Source organism: Neophocaena asiaeorientalis, unplaced genomic scaffold, assembly GCF_003031525.2.
Source record: "Neophocaena asiaeorientalis asiaeorientalis breed wild unplaced genomic scaffold, Neophocaena_asiaeorientalis_V1.1 scaffold171, whole genome shotgun sequence".
NCBI classification, from domain to species: Eukaryota; Metazoa; Chordata; class Mammalia; order Artiodactyla; family Phocoenidae; genus Neophocaena; species Neophocaena asiaeorientalis.
In genome coordinates, this window is record NW_020174013.1 from 10,785,922 (window position 1) to 10,791,332 (window position 5,411).

The 5,411-nt window shown below is 45.9% G+C and overlaps 1 pseudogene; it reads right to left on the reverse strand.

Annotated features, from left to right (window-relative positions):
- Positions 1–516: 516 nt before the first annotated feature.
- Positions 517–2,350, reverse strand: LOC112405247 (archaemetzincin-2-like; annotated as a pseudogene).
- Between the last annotated feature and the right edge of the window lie 3,061 nt (positions 2,351–5,411).

A 5,411-nucleotide genomic window follows, 5' to 3' on the forward strand; every position in this document is an offset into this window, starting at 1 on the left:
AACTGTGGGAAGGTAAATATATCAGAGGAAACTAACGGAAGATGAGTGTATTTTATTTAGTAAGGTTTGGTTTCGTAGATTCCTCTTGATGCCATGTCTGGCCTGAGTCTAGAGTTGTCTCTGGTGATTGAGTCCAATATGTGTCCTCCTCTTCCTGGCATGGAAGAGGGAGACAACTTTACAAATGAAAATTAATATCCTGCTTTTAGCCCAGTGGGGGAAGGCAGATGGCTTTTTTTTCTGCATCTGCTGCTTTGTAATTGCCTCCAGCACAAAATGATCCTTATGCCAAAGTGGCATGTTTTGGGTGGCGTATTCTGGTCCCCTTCATTGCTGACTCCACCAGTTAAGTGACCTTCATCACCCAGCTTCTTGAAGCCTCGGAGAGGCTTATGTGTTCAATAAGAGAGTATTTTCTTCTTCACAGAGCTGTGATGAGGATTAAATGGAATATAGCACATAAACTCTTTTTTTAATGTGCAAGTATTTATTTTAAGTAGTCCTAATTGAAGGTTCTTATTTTGGGAGAACAGCAAGGCATTTTATTCACTTTTTCCATTCTTTTCTTTTTTTATGAAGTATACAGCAAAGTATTCAGTTGTGTGTGTGTGTGTGTGTGTGTGTGTGTGTGTGTGTGTGTATATATATATATTCTTAACACTCTTTCCATTCTTTAAAGGCTTCCACTGGTTTTGGCAAATTCACGGTTTTTTTTGGCTGCATTGCTCGGCTTGGAGGATCTTAGTTCCCTGACGAGGGACTGAACCCTGGGCCCTCAGCTGTGGAGTCCTAACCGCTGGACCGCCAGGGAATTCCCAGCAAATTCCCATTATCCTCATGACTAAGTTTCAGAGTAATTCCTGGTGTGTCAGCAGATTCATCATCAATCCACTTTGTATCTTTCTGTATTATTGAAGCAAATAGCACTCTGCAACTTGCATAAACAGGGCAAAGGTTGAGGAGGCTCTGGCCAGCTTCTTCCAAGTGGTTGGAGCCTTGCATTAGGCAGGTCAAAGTCCAGATATGTGTCCAGTCTCATGGGTTAAAGTCTTATAGGACTGAAGCAACAAAATGCCACTTCAGAAGTGTAATAGTTATCAAAAACCGAAAAGCCACTTGGAAGATATTTTCTGTAGCGCTTCTTCACTTTGCCTTCACAGAGTGAGATATAAAATCACTGCCATACCTGGCAAAGCTGAATATCCCCACACCATCTGTCAAAGAGGCCTGTCCAGGGGCTTCCCTGGTGGCACAGTGGTTAAGAATCTGCCTGCCAAGGCAGGAGACACGAGTTCAAGCCCTGGTCTGGAAAGATCCCACATGCTGCGAAGCAGCTAGGCCTGCGAGCCACAACTACTGAGCCCACGCACCACAACTACTGAAGCCCGTGTGCCTAGAGCCCATGCTTCACAACAAGAGAAGCCACCGCAATGAGAAACCCGCGCACCGCAATGAAGAGTAGCCCCCGCTGGCCACAACTAGAGAAAGCCCATGCACAGCAACAAAGACCCAGCACAGCCAAAAATAAAATAAAATAAATACATTTAAAAGAAAAAAAAGCAGCCTGTCCAAAGACAAAATTCCAGGAGTCTCTTGGGTAAAAATCAACCAATCGTTACCTCCACAGCACAGAAGGCATCTTCAGGTCCCTTCTCTTTTAAGAACTTCAGGATGTGTCCTGCATGACTTGTAGGTTTTGTGTGTTCTTATTGACTCTAAAGGAACACCTCATTTCAGAGATAGGAACTGGTTCTAGGAGCTTTACTGTCAAGCCGTAGAAAAATGCTTTACTGGGCTTCCCTGGTGGCACAGTGGTTGAAAGTCCACCTGCCGATGCAGGGGACACGGGTTTGTGCCCCGGTCCGGGGCGGCTGGGACCATGAGCCATGGCCGCTGAGCCTGTGCGTCCGGAGCCTGTGCTCCTCAACGGGAGAGGCCACAACAGTGAGAGGCCCACGTACCGCAAAAAAAAAAAAAAAAAAGGAAAAAGAAAGAAAAATGTTTTACAGTAGCCCTTGAGCTATTTAATATATTCTTCACTGAAAACTCTGGTTTCCTAGAGATCCAATGCAGTGTAAATAAATGCTGCATTTCTCAGGAGATGGTATCTTTCTGTAAGGGTCATTGGAAAAACTCTTGAAAGTCTTGGGGAGCCTCAGGATGGGAAGTGATCCAATCTGATTTCAAATGCAAAGTAATGGGTCCAAAGAGATCACTGTCTGGCTAGAAGTCTTCTTGCATCAAATGCTGTTACACCAGCATCTAACTTCTACTACTGTGACACAAGTGCTGGGTTCTTTGAGATGAGAGCTCTTTTTAGTGTCTGTTCAGAGTGCTGTACTGTTTGCATCTTTAGGGAGGAAGGCTCACACTGAAGTTTTTACCTTTCAAGGACAGGCATGTCTGGGCCTGGTTGGAAAACAATTGTGTGGGGTGTCTTCACCTCTCACCCTCGGCATCAACCACAGCCTGTCTCCCGTGGCAGCCCCCGAGCCTGTGCACATAAACTCTTAGAACAGAGCCTAACATAGTTTGTTATTCTGAGGGGAAGGATGGTGCAGAAGGTAAGAGCATGGACTTTGGAGCCATGTTGCCTGGCCTTGAATCTCAGCTCTGTCACTGTGTGATCTTGGGTATATTACTTAACCTCTCTGGTCCTCAGTTTCTTCACCTATAAAGTAGAAAGTATACTTCATAGGGTGTTAAGTTATTTTTAAAAATGAATGTATGTAAAGCACTTCAAACGGGACCAGGAGTACAGGACACTTTGTGTAAGTTTTAGCCACTTGCGTTATCCTGGGCTCAGGGAAGGGAAAGTAAGCCAGCAGCAGTGACAGGTTGACAGATCTTCTCTGGCTGAAATCAGTGGTTAGGATGAAGCCCCCTGCTGTGAGTCAGGATCCCTAAATGTATTCCCACCCACTGTGCAGGATGACCTTGAGCCGTCCCTCTATCTCCCTGGTCTCGTTTCCCCTTCTGTAAAGTGTGACGGCTGGATGTGGAGGTCTCAGAGATGCGCCCCTCGCATTCAACGAGTGGGACAGTAGCAGAGGCATGGACTAACATGACAAAGCAGACATCCAGGGTGATCTTTTGGAGCACCTGAAGGTGGACCAGTGAGCAGGAATACTGCTGACCTGGGGGCAGCCACCTATTCACACTGCAGGGGAAGGTTGGGTGCTCAGGTGAGGGACCTAATTTCTGCTTGGATTGGAAGAAATGAGAAACCCCATCCTCTCGCATCACCTGCCCACCCCAAACTCCTTGCCAGCATGCAGCAGTGTGGCACCGACCACTTCTTCTTGATCTAACACTCTAGTTTACTGCAGAAGTATAAAATATTCATGCTGAGAAAGGCCTGGGAAGCTTCAGGAAATGCTTCCCAAGGTTTATCTGCGCCAGGGGCTGGAATTCAGGGAGAAAATGAACTGCCTCTCCCTCCTGGGAGCAATGTTGGGAGGAGCAGGAAACGGCTCTCGAGAGGACATGATGCCTCGAGAGGGCAGTGGGTGGTGGTTCTCCAAAGGAGGGGCTTGGGGAAACCCGACAGAGGGTCACAGAGAGGGGCTGTGGCCCCTGGGAGAGGGGTCTTCTGAGCCCACATATCCATGCTGACCCCGAGGATCCAGGAGATGAGAGGGAGGTCTCGGCTGCCTCTGAAGGGATTAACCTGCCAGCTGAACGAGGAGGAGGCGAGGATTAAGGGTCGGGGGTCACCAGCTTTCTTTGCTGGTGACCCCTTTGGGGACGGGTCTTGGGCCAGGCCTTCCTAGGAGCAACCCTGTGGAATGGAATCTAGTTCATGACTTTTACAACATGCCAAGGACAGGGCCAGGTGCTGGATATACAACGCAAACTAAAATGCAGCCCCTGCCCTTTCCTCCGTTGAAAACATGGACCCAGACTATTGAAATACAGATTAGCTCAGTGGTGAAAGACAACAAACCACACCAAACTAAAACATCCAGCTAGGGAGGAACATCCATATGGAGGAACACCAAGCAACTGTTGGAAAATGAGGCACTGCCTCATTTACTCATCTGCAGAGATGTACAAGGACCATGAAGTGGAAAAAGCATTGGACACAACAGTTTGTAGAGCAGAGTCCCATCATGTAAAACCAAAAACATATGCATGTGGTGTGTGTGTGTGTGTGTGTGTGTGTGTGTGCGCGTACATGCACATACTTGCCTATGCATACAATATTTCTTGGAAAAATACTCAAGAAAATTAAAATGTCTATCTCTGGGATGGCATTTGGCTGGTGAGGGAAGAGGATTAGTATTACTTTTCACTTGTACCCTTTTTCATTGCTTGGATATTTTAATTATATACATATTATCTTAGTCTGAGCTGCTATAAGAGAACACCCTAGACTGGACGGCTTATAAACAACAGAAATTTATTTCTCACCATTCTGGAGGCTGGGAAGTCCAAGATGAAGGCACCAGCAGATTTGGCGTCTGGTGAAAGCCTGCTTCCCGGTTCATAAATGACTGTCTTCTCGGTGTGCCTTCACATGGCAGAAGGGGGAAGTCAGCCCCCTGTGATCTCTTTTATTAAGGGCACTAATCCCATTCATGAAGGCTCCACCCTCATGACATAATTACCTCCTAAAGACCCCACCTCCTAATGCCATCACACTGGAGGTTAAGATTTCTACATGGGAATTTTGAGGGGACACATTCAGTCTATAACACATGTATTACTTTAATAATTTAAAAATAGTTTAAAAAGTTAAAGGAATGTAAATACAATCACAGAAATATACAGAGAGCACATTTTGGGGGTGCAGAAGTGGGATGTAGAGAAAGTACGAAGCTTTAGAAGAATTTTTCTATGAAATTGAAGGGGTTGGGTGAGAGCTTAAGGTGAAGAAGTTTTGTGGGGGTTTTCTATGATGTTGAAGAGGTCGGGCAGGCAATGAAGTTTTAAGAAGTCAGGGGAGGGGAGATGGAATAGGTAACCAACCCCATCAAGTAAAAGAATTCTTGAAGGCCCCTAAAGCCACAACTGAATGAGGGCAGCAGGTATTTGTAGAAGCATCAGTATGCTGGGTTACAGTTAGAGTCACAGGTAAGGACCTGGAATGCTAGGGCTTTTCCCTTTAATCCTTACAACAGCCCTTAGAGATAGGTAGCACTTTTTTTTTTTTTTTTAACAGATGAGAAAACTGAGGCACAGATAAGTAATTTGCCGGTGGATGGTAAAACTGAGTACCCCCTCAAATATGACTTCAAAACACGTGCTTTTCCCAAAAAGCTCTACAGAAATGCATTGGAACCCTTCCTCTGACCATGTATATGCACAAATCCCCAATAAACGGTGACCTAGCCTCTGCTTCACCACCAGCACTACATGTTCAGGCAGAAGTTCTGATGCACAGAGAATTCTTCCTAATATCTCCTCTG